The sequence below is a fragment of the Balaenoptera physalus genome (assembly GCF_965194825.1).
Source record: "Balaenoptera physalus genome assembly, chromosome: 2".
NCBI lineage: Eukaryota > Metazoa > Chordata > Mammalia > Artiodactyla > Balaenopteridae > Balaenoptera > Balaenoptera physalus.
Window position 1 is genome coordinate 22131778 of NC_138883.1, and position 17237 is coordinate 22149014.

Here is a 17237-nt window from a genome sequence, read left to right on the forward strand (position 1 = left end):
AAAAAAAAAAAAAAAAGACCCAAACAAACAAAATAAGAAATGAAAGAGAAGAAATCACAACTGATACCACAGAAATACAAAACAACGCTAAGAGAATACTATGAAAAATTATATGCCAACAAATTTGACAACCTATAAGAAAACGCCAAGTTTCTAGAAACATACAACCCACCAAAACTGAATCAAGAAGAGATAACTTGATAACTGATTACTACAAGTGAAATAGAATCTGTAATTTTAAAAACTCCCTAAAAACAAAAGTCCAGGACCAGATGGCTTCATAGGTGAATTCTAACAAACAAAGAAACAAGAATTTATACTGATCTTTCTCAAACTCTTCCAAAATACTGAAGAGGAGGGAACACTCCCAAAGATATTCTATGAAGCCACAATCAACCTGATACCAAAACCAGAAAAAGACACCATCAAAAAAAGAAAATAAAAGGACAGTATCTTCGATGAATCTAGATGCAAAAATTCTCAACACGATATTAGCAAACCGAATCCAACAGTGCATAAAAAAGATCATATACCACGACCGAGCTGGATTCATCCCAAGTTCATGAGGATAGTTCAACACATGCAAATCAATCAGTGTGATACACCACATCATCATCAACAACAACAAAAAGACAAAACCCACATGGTCATCTCAATAGATGTAGAAAAAGCATTTGACAAACTTCAACATCCAGTCATGATAAAAACTCTCACTAAAGTGGGTACAGAGGGAACACATCTCAACATAACAAAAGCTATTTATGACAAAGCCACAACTAATATAGTACTCAACGGTGAAAAGGTAAAAGCCTTCCTGCTAAAATCTGGAACAAGACAGGGATATATCTATATCTATCTATATATATATATATCACAATGGAATACTCAGCCATAAAAAAGAATGAAAAAATGCCATTTGCAGCAACATGGATGCAACTAGAGATTATCATACTAAGTGAGGTAAGTCAGGAAGAGAAAGATAAATACTATATGATATCTCTTATATGTGGAATCTAAAATATGCCATAAATGAACATATCTATGAAACAGAAACATACTCACAGATTTAGAAAACAGACTTGTAGTTGCCAAGGGGAGTGGGGGAGGGAAAGATTAGGAGTTTGGGATTAGCAGATGCAAACTATGATATATGGATAAACAACAAGGTCCTACTGTATAGTACAGGGAACTATATTCAATATCCTGTGATAAACCATAATGGAAAAAAATATGAAAAAGAACATATATGTATAACTGAATCACTTTGCTGTACAGAGTAATTAACACAAATTATAAATCAACTATATTTCAATTAAAAAAAAAAGAAATCATCCACATGCAAAGCTAGTAGGAAGGTTAAAAGACAAAAGTAGTAAAATCGTCTATACCCACAAAAAGCAGTTACGGAAAACACAAAACAGTTAGATGTAAAATATGACATAAAAAAACGGTAATTGTGAGGGGAGGAGAGTACAAACGCAGGGTTGTTAAAATGCATTTGAAATTAAGAGCTAAGCAACTTAAAACAATCATATATATGTATATGTATGTATGCATATATATAGCTATATAAAAACCTCATAATAAATAGAAACCAAAAAATCTAAAATAGATACACACAAACACACACACACACATAAAATGAATCCAAATATAACACTAAGGATAGTCATCAAATCACAAGAGAAGAAAAAAAAGGAAAAAAGACCTACAGAAACAACCCCCAAATAATTAACAAAATGGCAATAAGAACATACATATCAATTACCTTAAATGTAAAAGGACAAAATGCTCCAATCAAAAGACACAGACAGGCTGAATGAACACAAAAACAAGACCCATATACAGGGTGCCTACAAGAGACTCACTTCAGATCTAAAGACACACACAAAATGGCAGGGAGGAGATGGAAAAAGGTATTCCATGCAAAGGAAATCTAAAGATAGCTGGGGCAACAATACTTATATCAGACAAAATAGATTTTAAAATAAAGCTGTTACAAGAGATAAAGAAGGATGCTACATAATGATCAAGGGATCAATCCAAAAAGAAGAAATAACAATTGTAATGATATAGACACCCAACATAGGAGCACATAAATACATAAAGCAAATAAAGGGAGAAATCGACAGTAACACAATAATAGTAGGGGACTTTAATATCCCACTTACATTAATGGACAGATCATCCAGACAGAAAATCAATAAGGAAACACTGGCCTTAAATGACACATTAAACCAGATGTACTGAACTGATATTTATAGAGCATTCCACCTGAAAGCAGCAGAATACACATTCTTTTCAAGTGCACATGGAATATTCTCCAGGACAGATCACATGTTAGGTCACAAGACAAACCTTAAAAATTTAAGAAAACTGACATCATATCAAGGACCTTTTCTGACCACAACACTATGAGAAAAGAAATCAACTAACAGAAAAAATATGCAAAAAACACAAATATGTGAAGGCTAAACGATATGCTATTAAAACAACAATGGATCACTTACAAAGTTAAAGAGGAAATCGAAAAATATCTAGAGACAAATGAAAACGAAAACATGATGATCCAAAACCTATGGGATGCAGCAAAAGCAGCTATAAGAGGGAAGTTTATAGTTTATACAAGCTTACCTCAGGAAACAAGAAACATATCAAATAAACAACCTAAACTTACACCTAAAGGAACTAGAGAAAGAAGAACAAAGCACAAAGTTAGTTGAAGGAAAGAAATCATAAAGATCAGAGCAGAAATAAATGAAATAGAGACAAAGAAAACAATAGAAAAGATCAATGAAATTAAAAGCTGGTTCTTTGAAAAGATAAACAAAATTGACAAATATTTAGCCAGACTCATCAAGAAAAAAAGGGAGAGGGCAATTGATAAAATCAGAAATGAAAAAAAGTTACAACGGACACCACAGAAATACAAAGAATCATAAAAGACTACTAAGAATAAATACATGAAAATAATATGGACAACCTAGAAGAAATGGAAAAATTCTGAGAAATGTACAATCTCCCAAGACTGAAACAGGAAGAAATAGAAAATATGAACTGACCAGTTACCAGTAATGCAACTAAATCAGTAATTTAAAAACTCCCAACAAACAAAAGCCCAAGACCAGATGGCTTCACAGGTGAATTCTACCAAACATTTAGAGAAGGGCTAACACCTATCTTTCTGAAACTATTTCAAAAAACTACAAAGGAAGGAACACTTCCAAACTCATTCTATGAGGCCAGCATCACCCTGATACCAAAACCAGACAAAGATATCACACACACACAAATTTACAGGCCAATATCACTGATGAACATACATGTAAAAATCCTCAACAAAATATTAGGAAATTGAATCCAACAATACATTAAAAGGATCATACATTATGATCAAGTTGGATTTATTCCAGGAATGTAAGGATTTTTCAATATTCACAAATCAATCAATGTGATACACCACATTAAGAAAGTGAAGAATAAAAACTATATAATCAGCCAAATAGATGAAGAAAAAGCTATTGACAAAATTCAACATCCATTTATGATAAAAACTCTCTAGAAAGTGGGCATAGAGGGAACATACCTCAACATAATAAAGGCCATATGACAAACCCACAGTTAACATCATGTTCAATGGTGAAAACCCGAATGCATTTTCTCTAAGATCAGGAACAAGACAAGGATGCCCACTCTTGCCACTTTTATTCAACACAGTATTGGAAGTCCTCACCATAGCAATCAGACAAGAAAAAGAAAAGGAATCCAAATTGGAAAGGAAGAAGCAAAACTGTCACTGTTTGCAGATGACATGATTACTGTACATAGAAAATCCTAAAGACATCACCAGAAAACTAGTAGAGCTCATCAATAAATTGGGTAAAGTTGCTGGATACAAAATTAATATACAGAAATCTTTTGCATTTACAATGAACTACCAGAAAGAGAAACAAAGGAAACAATCCCATTTACCATCACATCAAAAAGAATGAAATACCTAGGAATAAACCTACCTAAGGAGGTAAAAGACCTGTACTTGGAAAACTATAAGACACTGATGAAAGAAACTGAAGATGACACAAACAGATGGAAAGATATACCATGTTCTTGGACTGGAAGAATTAATATTGTTAAAATGACCATACTACCCAATAATCTACAGATTCAATGTGATCCCTATTAAAATACCAACTGCATTTTTCACAGAACTAGAATAATTTTAAAATCTGTATGGAAACACGAAATACCCCAAAAGAGCCAAAAAAATCTTGAGAAAGAACAGAGCTGGAGGAATCAGGCTCCCTGACTTCAGACTATACTACAAAGCTACAGTAATCAAAACAGTATGGTACTGGCACAGAAACAGACACATAGATCAATGGAACAGAATAGAGAGCCCAGAAAAAAACCCATGCACTTATGGTCAATTAACTATGACAAAGAAGGTAAGAATATACAATGGAGAAAACACAGTCTCTTCAATAAGTGGTGCTGGGAAAACTGGACAGCTACATGTAAAAGAATGAAATTAGAATATTCTCTAACACTGTATACAGAAATAAACTCAAAATGGATTAAAGACCTAAATGTAAGACTGCACAGTATAAAACTCCTAGGGGAAAACATAGGCAGAACACTCTTTGATGTAAATCACAGCAATATTTTTTTGGATCCATTTCCTACAGCAAAGGAAATAAAAGGAAAAAGAAAAATGGGACCCAATCAAACTTAAAAGCTTTTGCACAGGAAAGGAAACCACTGACAAAATGAAAAGACAACCTACTGAATGGGAGAAAATTTTTGCAAATGATATAATCGATAAGTGGTTAATATCCAAAATATATATATAGCTCATACAACTCAGCATCAAAACAACAACAAACCAAACAACCCAATTAAAAAATCTGCAGGACTGAATAGACATTTTTCCAAAGAAGACATGCAGATGGCCAACAGGCACATGAAAAGATACTCAACACTGCTAATCATCAGGGAAACTCAAATCAAAACCACAATGAAGGACTTCCCTGGTTGCGCAGTGGTTAAGAATCTGCCTGCCAATGCAGGGGACACGGGTTCGAGCTCTGGTCCAGGAAGATCCCACATGCCGTGGAGCAACTAAGCCCATGTGCCACAACTACTGAGCCTGTGCTCTAGAGCCTGTGCACCACAGCTACTGAAGCCCGCACGCCTACAGCCCTGCTCCGCAACAAGAGAAGCCACCGCAATGAGAAGCCCGTGCACTGCAATGAAGAGTAGGCCCCGCTCACTGCAACTAGAGAAAGCCCATGTGCAGCAACAAAGACCCAACGCAGCTAAAAAATAAAAAATAAGTAAATAAATTTATATATTAAAGAAACCCACAATGAGATATCACCTCACACCTGTCAGGATGGTTACCACCAAAAAGTATACAAATAACAAATGCTGGCAAGGATGTGGAGAAAAGGGAACTTTTGCTCACTGTTGTTGGGAATGTTAATTCATGTAGCCACTGTGGAAAACAGTATTGGAGGTTTCTCAAGAACTAAAAATAGAACCACCACATGACCTAGCAATTCCATTCCTGTATATCTGAAAAAAATTAAAACACTAATTTGAAAAGATACATGCACCCCAATGTTCACAGCAGTATTACTTACAATTGTCAAGATATGGGGGCAAACTAAGTGTCCCTCAACAGATGAACAGATAAAGAAAACATGGTGTGTGTGTATATATATATATATATATATATATATATATATATATATATATATATATATATATATATATATGTAATGGAATACTACTCAGCCATAAAAAAGAAGGGAATTTTGCCATTTGCAACAACATGCATGGACTTGGAGGGTATTTTGCTAAGTGAAATAAGTCAGAGAGAAAGAGACAAATACTGTATGATTTCACTTGTATGTGTAATCTAAAAAATTAAACTAATGAATATAGCAAAAAAGAAACAGATTCACAGATATAGAGAACTAACTAGTGGTCACTAGTGTGGAGGAAGGGCAATATAGGGGTAGGAGATTAAGAGATATAAATTATTATATAAAAAATAAGCTATAAGGATATATTGTACAACACAGGGAATATAGCCAATATTTTATAATAACTGTAAATGGAGTGTAACCTTTAAAAATTGTGAACCACTATATTGTACACCTGTAACTTACATAATATTATACATCAACTATAATTCAATAAAAAAAGAACAAATATTGTATGATCTCACTTATATGAGGTACTTAGCGTAGTCCAAATCATAGCGACACAATGTAGAATGATGGTTGCCAGGGGCTGGGGTTAGAGGGGAACGGGAAATTATTTTTTAATGCACAAAGAGTTTCAGTTCTGCAAGATGAATTGTTCTGGAGATAGATGGTGGTGACAGTTGCACAATATGAATACATTTAATATCACTGACCTGTACACTTAAAAATGGTTAAGATGGTAAATTTTATGTTATGTGTATTTTACCACAGTAAAAACCATTGAAAAAAAATCAGTTGACATCTTTAACCCCACCAAATACAATCCTATTTCTGTGCGCTAACAACAAAGCTTCTCAAAAAGTTGTCTATATTTGCTCTCACCATTTTACTTATTTTCTTCTCAATTCACTCCAATTTATCTTCCATCTCCATCACTACACTATAATGGCTTTCTTTTTAAAAAAGATAATAAATTTATTTATTTTTGGCTGCGTTGGGTCTTCATTGCTGCGTGCGGATTTTCTCTACTTGCGGTGAGCGGGCTTCTCACTGCGGTGGCTTCTCCTGTTGCAGAGCACGAGCTCTGTTGTGGCTCGCAGGCTCTAGAGCGCAGGCTCAGTCGTTGTGGTGGACGCGCTTAGTTGCTCCATGGCATGTGGGATCTTCCCAGACCAGGGCTCGAACCTGTGTCCCCTACATTGGCAGATGGATTCTTAACCACTGTGCCACCAGGGAAGTCCCTATAATAATGGCTTTTGTCAATGTCCTTCAACTTGATAAATCCAAGATCTTTTCTATCATTATCTTATTTGCTTCTCAGCAGCATTGGACAGCAGTAACCACTCTTTCTGAAACATTCTCTTCCCTTGGTGCCTGTATCCACCCCTTATCCTTACTCCTATTCTCCTGGTTCATATGCTACATCATTTCTTGCTCCTTCCCAGTCTTGTTTTTTGGCTGTTCCTCCTTGGCCCATTCTTTAAATATCAGCATGCTTCCCCTTTCTCCCCTTACACTCCTCCCATGATCTCATACATTCCATGGCTATAAATACCTACACATGCTAAGTGATTCACAAATCTTTATCTCCAGGTCAGTTTACTGAGTTCTAAACTCATATTCAACAGAAAATGTTCAACAGATGTCTAAACCTAACCAAAACAGAACTTTTCTCACCCAAACATGTCTTTCCCTCAATTTTCCCCAACCTTAGTATAGGGCACCAACATCCTCCCACTTACTTAACAGAAACCTATGAGTTTATTTTTTTTGGCCGCGCCGTGCTTGCGGCATGCAGGATCTTAGCTCCCCAATCAGGGACTGAACTCGTGCCCCCTGCAGTGGAAGTGCAGCATCTTAACTGCTGGACTGCCAGGGAAGTCCCAGAAACCTATGAGGTATTTTTGATAGTTCCTTTATCTAAACCTCATGTTCTACCCAAACCAAGCCTAACTGGATCTCTTTTCAAAACATATGATGACTCTCTTTCCATCTCCACTCTTCTCACCTGAATTTCTACAATTACCTAACATGTTATATAATATTTACTTAGTTATCTCATCTATTGTCTGTCTCACCAGTCTTATGAGCTTCATGAGTGAAGGGAATTTTGTCTGTTTTGTTCTGTGCTGTACCCTCCTAGCCTAGAATAGGACTTGATGTGCCATAAATATCTGTTGAATGAATGGAAGAAAAGTCTAGCAGGAATCAGACAAGTAAAAAGTAATTATAATACTTTTTTAAAAAAGGAGAAACTATGTACAAAATTTAGAAAAGACAGTATTTCCAGGCCTTAGAATTAGGCACAGCTTAATCTTTCCCTTTGTATGAAAGAAAAATAAGTACCAGAATAAAGAACACTGGGGAAATGTTTGTTTTAGTTTTCCCTTTAAAATGTATGCTGAAACAAAATACACAAGTAATTATACCAAATATTATTACTTTCCAAATGATTAAAAAAATATAGAGAAATAATGATAGGGGAAATGATGGAAGAAATTAAAGGTTTCAAGAGCTGATTTCTCCAGAAAGGAAGAAAGGATAAAGATATGTGAAGAAAAACATTATAAGTGTGTAGTATGAAGAAAGATACAGAAACAAATTTTAAAAGGCGAAGAACTTTTTCTGGAGGAATGAGAAAGGAGGTTGGTCTCAACTTTATAGGACAGCTACGTGGGATCGTTATAAAGTCAAAGAAACAGGAGGGACAGCCTATAGCGTGGGTAACTTGTGACTATCAATTAATACTTAACAGGTGGAAATCCTAAGACTCATCAACTCCATTTCTTAGAATCCACCCTACAAAGATAGTAACAAAAGCATATAAAGGGGCACTCACAAGGATATTGTTGCAACAATGTTTAAAATAGCAAAAAAGGAAAGAGTCTAACTGCACTTTCAAGAGAACAGTTAAATAAATTATTGTATACTCATACTATGAAATTCCATGCAGCCACTAAAAACACCTGAGTTAGCTTGAAATTTACTAGCCTGGAAAGAGATCTGTGATAGACTGGGTCTATGAAAAAAGCAAGTTGCATATAAAATTTAAAGCATGATTCCATTATCTAGAGATAGGTACAGGGAAAACACAGGTGTGATTGAGAGGTGTGAGTAGAGTCAAGAACACAGGAGTTTCATTTTTATTTTCTATAGTTTTTCTTTGATGGTTTTGGTAATTTAATTTCCCTCATTTTGTGGTTCCCCCCCACCCCCAATAAAATATTTTTTAAATGTTATGATTGGCTAAGGTTAAAATTAAGAGGGCTAAGTATGGAGACTAAGAACATACTGAGACTTTCAAAATGGTCTGTATTTGATAATCATCCAATCACATTTGTGAAAAGTCAGACAGAAATTTTGATTTCATTTTTTAAGCCAACACTGGAATGATGAAATTACATCAAGGTCACCGAACAGAGGCTATGTTTGGTATTCTGTAACTACTGCATTAAAAAGGAAAATAAAAGCAAAGGAAGAAAGGGAGACTGAGAAGGGAGGGAGAAAGGAAAGTACATTAAGGGAGGTTAAGAGAAAAGGGGAGAGAGACAGAAAGAAGGGATTTGGACTTGATTGTGTTTTCCTTTGCTAAAATTAGAATTAAGAAGCAAATATGTGATGAATTCTACCGTTTGAAAGTAAAACCATTGTTAATGATAAATGTCACTAAGCAGGCAGCAAAATATATGAAGAGGAAATGAAACACCATTCTAGGGACTGTGGTTTCCTAGTCCTGTATTCTATCTGGGCTCAGGTGTATTTTGCCATCCTGTGGCCAAATAACAGTATTGATTTTTATCATACACTACAATATATCTGAAGCCTGAAAACTTATCATTTTAATTTGAGATTTACTGAGGAATGGTAATGCATTCTATACTTCACAAATGAGCAATTATAACTCTTGACTTGAGTTTATATAAAGCCTCAGTTTTAAACAATCTGAGTCATTTCAGGAAAGTGATGATTTTCAACTGATGTTGAGACAGAGAAATCAGTTATTCAAATGATCTATCCTCAAAAACTGGTATTAAAAAATGTACTTATCTAGACTGTAGTATGTGTTTTATCTTAAACTTGGAATTGCTTTCTTCTTTGATTCTAATTTTACCAATGGAAAAAACTTACACATTCAAAAGATAGATATGAACTTGCACTATCACAACACTGTTAATCAACTGTACTCCAATATAAAATAAAAAGTTAAAAAAAAACCCAAAAGATAGGTATGAGCTTGCTTAATTGGTGAACTCAGTTCAGAAGTGTGTTCTGATTCCTAATTTTTGTTCCACTCCACTGCTTAACGTAATCTAGACAAAGACAAAATAGAACCCATTTCATTTTCATTACCATCAATATTATTATTATCCCTAATCTTTATGGAGGACCTACTTTGTGCCAATCACTGTGCTAAGGGGCTTTACATGTATTATCTCTTAATTCTCCCACAACTCTCTAAAGTAGAGAGAGTTACTAATATTACTGCCATTTTACAGATGAGGTAACTAGCCTATGATTGGAACAAGGACAAGCATCTTGGTCTATCTGATTACAAAGCTCATGCTCTTGGGTACTGCTGTACCACTATCCCTGTCAATACACATGGCCTCTTCTTTTTGTGCAATGACATTGGCACCGGCCCAATTTCACTTATTTTTCTATCTACACAATGGGAGTTATACCACTGGTCCGTGAGGTAAAATAGAAAGACTTCCCCTTCCCAATGTTCTACCACTAAAAATGGTAACCCTCCATTTTCTTGTTTTATGAAAGCATTTAAAATATAATTATAAAGTTAGACAGAAATGTTTTGATTATAGAGACTCTTGCTAGAAAAATGACCATTCTCACCAAATTCAATAATTGAGTAAGTGCTATTTGGAATGGGAAATGGATGATTTTCAACTAATGTAGAAAGAGAGACATCAGTTATTTAAATGCTTTAATAAATGCGTTTTGATGATGCTTTTAAGAAGGCAATTACATTTAATCAGGACAAAATCTCACTTTCAACTCTCCAATTTTTATGTTATAGTTTCTTCTCCCAAATGAAGTTTAACACATATATAATTAACATATATTTGACAAGCTTAACGACCAACATAATTTGATTCAAAACCTTCACATCCTCCTGGATTGATAGCTTCTTATTTCTAAGACAGGTGGAAAGAGCCTTGAACCTGGAGCTCTACAATTTCATGAGTAAACAGCAATATAACCTTGGGCAAGACACTGCTTAACCTGAGTCTCAGTTTCCTATCCATAACAAAGGGATAATATTACTCGTCTCATTGGACTGTTACAAGTTTTAAAGGAGGTACCTTGTGATTAAATTTTTTAGACTAAGTCCATTATAATTATTATTGCTTCTCAACTTGGCAGGGAACACAAAATGGCAAATTCCTCTTCTTTTTTAAATCTCCGTTTTCCCTGTTTAAACATCCTTTCTTTTTCCCTAGTTGCTATCTCCTTACTTCGAAGAACCATCCTACATTAATGCAGATCCTTGTTCTCAAGGAGGTATTTGAACTGCACCTCCTGATTTTCTCCCAGAAACCCTTGTTAAATCAAAGACCAGCCCTCAGTATTTATGCAAATTCCTTACTTCCATCATGGCCTGGAAGCTACAATAATCTTTCTGCCACCTCCCTTTCATAATCAATACTACCTTTACTATCAGAGGAAGGTAGGTTCTGGAGAAGAACTGAAATTGAGCCATCTAGTTCCAGTTTCTGTAATAATTCTCTAAGATAAAGTTTGTAGATGAACTCAGATTTAATTTATCTACTATGATATATTTTATTAGAAAATTGTCTGTGTGGAATTATCGTTCATATCAGAAGCCTCTATCAAGTTAAAGATATATGAGTAAGAAGGTAAAGTTGGTAGGTAAATCAAAGATAACTTGGCCATTAGAAGAATATTTTTATAAAAACATCTGAGCAAGCACCTTACTTTTCACCATTTTTAACTGTCCCAAATCACAACTGTTCAACTTGTAAATCAAGGCATATGTAGCTGAGATGCAAGAATCAGAGAAAGAGGAAACCCATGTAATTAAACACAATGCTTAATATTAATTACATTTATAACACAATACCTACCAGGCCTTCTTGGGAATACCAACGGTCTTTCCACCGGAAGACAAGCTGTATGGATAAAGAACTGTTACTGATTGTAAATAAGGATTCATTGGCTTATTTTTAATTTTTTAATGGAAAATTTCATTTAATTCAATAATTCTTTAATTTCATCATATATCCAGTAAGCGTTTGAATTTCCAATTGTCTCATAATTGTCATCTTTCTTTTACAGTTTATTTGAATTAGGATCTAAATAAGTTCCATATATTGTGATTGACTGATATGTCTTTCAAGTGTCTTTCTCTGTAGGTTCCTTTCTCTTTCTGAATTTGTTTGTTGGAGAAATTACATCATTTATCCTGTGGCTTCCCAGAGTCTGGATTTTGCTGACTGCATTTCTAATACATAGTTGAAAATGTCCCTGCAACCTGTGTATTTTTTGTACATTGTTAGTTGGATATAGAAGCTTGATCACATTCAGGGTATATATTTTGGGGTGGGAGTGTGGGTAAGACTACCTTACAGGTGGTAGCATGTTCTTCATCAAGAAGCACATAATACCTGGGTATTTTATTTCTTTTTTTATGATGTTGGCAGATGTCAGTGCTTAACACCTCCATCTCTTAATTCATTAGAGGTTGCAAAATGGTGATATTCTATTATTCCTCATTCACTTATTAGCTGTAATACTTCTTTAAAGAGAAACGTCCTCTTATCTACTGTATTAGTTTTCTGAGGCTTCTGTAATAAATAACCACAAATGTGGTAGCTTAACAACAACAGAAATTTATTCTCTCATAGTTCTGGAGGCCAGAAGTCCAAAACAAAAATGTTGGCAGGGCCATACTCCCTCCAGATTCTCTAAGGGAGAATCTGTTCTTTGCCTCTTCCAACTTCTGGTGGCTGTTGGCATTCCTTGTTGCTGCATTGCTCTAATTTCTTCCACTATGGTTACATTTCCTCTTCCTCTTCAGTTTGTTCACCTCCGTGTCTCTTATAAAGACACCTGTCAATAAATTTAGGGCCTAACACAGTAAAGATCTCATCACAAAATCCTTAACTTAATTATACCTGCAGAGACCCTTTTTCCAAATAACATTTACAGTTTCTGAGGATTAGAACATGGACGTATCTTTTGGGGGGCTACCATTCAAACCACTACATCTACTATTTGATACTTGGTACAATTCATGTAGGAAAGGCTGGAAATGCTTGATTATATTTCTTTATTTACCAATCTTCAAAATGATGAGTTGTTTCCCTACCATTCTCCAATGGCGACCAATCAGAATTTTCATGTTTTGTTTTTTAGCAGCATTATAAATTAATGGATTTAAATATATGATGCAATTCAACTTGCTGCAAGTACAATCCTATTGATACTCAAAGTGTCTCATCTTTGGCCAGTGGGAGCCTCTTCACGTTGGCTCTAAATTCTTTTGACATGACACTAGGAGTCTTTGATATCTTCTGTTATGAGTTGAATTACCTCCTCCCAAAGAGATATGTTGAAATCCTAACCCCCAGTACCTTAGAAAGTGACCTTATTTAGAAATAGTGTCTTAACAGAGGCAATCAAGTTAAAATGAGGTCACTAGGATAAGCCTTAATCCAATATGATTGGTATCCTTATAAAAAGGGGAAATTTGGACACAGAGATAGACATGCACTGAAGGAAAACAATGTAAAGACACAGGGAAAATGCTATGTGAAGATGGAGACAGAGATTGGAGTGATGCGACCCAAGGCAAGGAATTCCAAGGGTTGCTGGCCACCACCAGAGGCTGGGAAGAGGCAAGGAAAGATTCTACCCATAGTGTCAGACAGAGCATGGCCCTGCTGACACCTTGATTTCAGACTTACAGCTCCCAGAACTATGAGGCAATAAATTTCTGCTGTTTTAAGTCACCCACTTTGTGATACTTTGTTACAACAGCTCTAGGACACTAATATACTTTCATGCTATCTGTATGAAAATATATTCTAGATTCATTTTGTATTAGGTAGGGCAATAATAGGCAATTCATTTGGTTTAAATTAATATGTTTCTTGCCCCAGTCCTGGAGTGAGAAATATTTCCAAGGAGCTCTAATTCCTTTTAGTGGAAAATGGTACTTCAAGATCATAATCCGGGAGCTAGTAGTGCTCACAGATACTGGGCTGATCACCAGTGAGGTGTTCAGACTTCTTCAGAACTATGTATTCAATATATTTTATAAGTTAAAATGTATTGAGTTTGGGTTTTTGTTGCTTAAAAAAAAAAAAGACATTTCCTGCTTTTGACCTAGAATCAGAATAAGATATTTCTCCAAGGAGCACTGGTCTTAAAGTACCATAATCTAGATACTAGGTATACACATTGCTAATGGGTTGGCTATTGTTTCTAGGACTTTTCAGAGCCAGGGAGAAATATTTAAGACAAAATACACCATGACACTTCTAATTTAAATTCAGGACTACAGAATTTTCATTTATCCTCTTCTGTCTTAAACCTGAATTTCATTTCTCCTATGTTGGGAATCCTGCTTCTCAACAATGACTGGGATGGTATAATTAGATCATATAATTACTCATCTTCTTTATCCCACATATCACATTCAAAAAAAAAAAAAGGGGCTTCCTTGGTGGCGCAGTGGTTGAGAGTCTGCCTGCCGGTGCAGGGGATACAGGTTCGAGCCCTGGTCCGGGAGGATCCCACATGCCGTGGAGCAGCTAGGCCCATGAGCCACAGTTACTGAGCCTGCGCGTCTGGAGCCTGTGCTCCGCAACAAGAGAGGCTGCGATGGTGAGAGGCCCGCGCACCTCGATGAGGAGTGGCCCCCGCTTGCCGCAACTGGAGAAGGCCCTCGCACAGAAACGAAGACCCAGCACAGCCATAAATAAATAAATAAATAAATAAAAATTAAAAGCAACAACAACAACAAAAAAAAAACCCCACACTTTAAAAAAGATTTAATGGTATCCTTACTATAAATTGGATAAAAGCACTGACACTCTCATGATCACCTTTAAAAAAAAAAATACATATACAACATTACCACCACAAATAAAAATATTGAGAGCAGTGAAAAAACTTTTCATATTTTTGTCCTTAGAGAATATCCTACTACAGATATATATAGTTTAATGACTGTGTTTTAAAGTCACTTGGAAAAGTTCCTCTTTGTGTGTAATGGAATACACTGTTAGGTTAATTTGCTTCATTTTATTTTCAATTTTGGGATTTCTTTTCAAAAGTTAACTTTGTTTTATAATCTACCACCTAGAAGAATTAGAAAAAGAAGAACAAAGAAAACATAAAGTCAGCAGAATGAAGGAAATAATAAAGATCAGACAGGAAATAAATAAAACAGAGATTAAAAAACAGAAAAGATCAATAAAACCTTTCTTTTTTTGAAAGGATAAACAAAATCAACAAACCTCTAGCCAGGCTCACCAAGAAGAAAAGAGAGAGGACCCAAATAAAGAAAATAAGAAAAGAGGAGAAATAACGGCTCATACCATAGATACATAAAAAATCATAAAAGAATACTATAGTTATATGCCAACAAATTGGACAACCTATAAGAAACGGACAAGTTTCTAGAAACATACAGCTTGCCAAAACTGAGTCAAGAAGAAACATAATTTGAACAGACTGATTACTACAAGTGAAACAGAATCTGCAAAAGCAAAAACAAAAAAACAAAAAAACCCTCTGCAAACAGAAGTCCAGGACCAGACATCTTCACTGGGGAATTCTGCCAAATAAAGAAGAACTTATACCTAGCATTCTCAAACTATTCCAAAAAATTGAAAAGGAAGGAACACTCCCAAATTCATTCTATGAAGCCACCATCACCCTGATACCAAAACCAGACAATGACACTACAAAAAAAAAAAAATTACAGGATATGTTTGATGAATATAGATGTGAAAATCCTCAACAAATATTAGCAAACCTAATTCAACAATACACAGAAAGGATCATACACCATGATTAAGTGGGATTTATTCCAGGGTTACCAGGATGGTTCAACATATGCAATTCAATTAATGTGATACACCACATTAACAAAAGGAAAGACAAAAACCACATGATTATCTCAACAGCATAGAAAAAGCGTCTGACAAAATTCAACATCCATTCATGATAAAAACTCTCATCGAAGTGGGTACAGAGGTAACATATCTCAACATAATAAAAGCTATTTATGACAAACCCACAGCCAACATAATATTCAATGATGAAAAGCTGAAAGCCTTCCTACTAAATTCAGGAACAAGACAAGGATGCCCATTCTCACTACTTCTATTCAACATAATATTGGAAGACCTAGACACAGCAATCAGACAAGAAAAAGAAATAAAAGGCATCCAAATTAGAAGGTAAGAGGTAAAACTGTCACTATTTGCAGAAGACATGATACTCTACATAGAGAACCCTAAAATCTCCACACAAAAACTATTAGAAGTAATAAATGAATTCAGCAAGGTAGCAAGATACAAGATTAATATACAGAAATCAGTTGCATTTCTTTACACTAACAATAAAATATCAGAAAAAGTAAGAAAACAATCCTGTTTAAAATCACATCAAAAAAACATTTAGGAATAAACCTAACCAAGGAAGTAGCTATACATTAAAAGTATAAGACATTGATAAAACAAACTTAAGATGATTTAGAGAGGGCTTCCCTGGTGGAGCAGTGGTTAAGAATCCACCTGCCAATGCAGGGGACACAGGTTCAAGCCCTGCTCCAGGAAGATCCCACATGCTGCCGAGCAACTAAGCCCATGCGCCACAACTACTGAGCCTGTGCTCTAGAGCCCACGAGTCACAACTACTGAGCCCGCATGCCACAACTACTGAAGCCTGTGCGCCTAGAGCCCGTGCTCCACAACAAGACAAGCCACTGCAATGAGAAGCCCACGCAACACAACAAAAAGCAGCCCCCACTCGTCACAACTAGAGAAAGCCCGCACAGCAACGAAGACCCAGTGCAGCCAAAAATAAATAAATAAATTAAATAAATTAAAAAAAAAAAAGATGATTCAGAGAAATGAAAAGATATCCCATGCTCTTGGATTGGAAGAATTAATATTGTTAAAATGGCCATACTACCCAAAGCAATCTACAGATCTAATACAATCACTATCAAAATACCCAAGATATTTTTCACAGAACTAGAAAAAATAATCCTAAAATTTACATGGAATGAAAAAGACCCAGAATTGCCAAAACAATCCTGAGGAAAAAGTATAAAGTTGAAGACATAACCCTTCCAGACTTCAGACAATACTACAAAGCTATAGTAATCAAAACAGCATGGTACTGGCAGAAAAAACAGACAAATCAATGGAACAGAATAGACAGCCCAGAAATAAACCCACACACCTATTAATCCACAACAAAGAATATAAAAGAATATACAATGCAGAAAGGACAGTCTCTTCAAGTGGT

The 17237-nt window shown here is 35.3% G+C and overlaps 1 long non-coding RNA gene across 5 annotated transcripts in view; it reads right to left on the bottom strand.

The window, feature by feature from the left end:
• Positions 1-17237, bottom strand: part of LOC309655776 — a 44141-nt gene that overhangs the window by 19595 nt on the left and 7309 nt on the right. For 3 of the 5 annotated variants that reach the window (XR_014260979.1, XR_014260981.1, XR_014260982.1), the window contains exon 2: positions 11816-11860. The exons of the other annotated variants lie outside the window; for them this stretch is intronic. This is a non-coding gene — a long non-coding RNA (uncharacterized lncRNA). The remainder of the gene's footprint in view (positions 1-11815; positions 11861-17237) is intronic. 5 annotated transcript variants of the gene reach the window in all.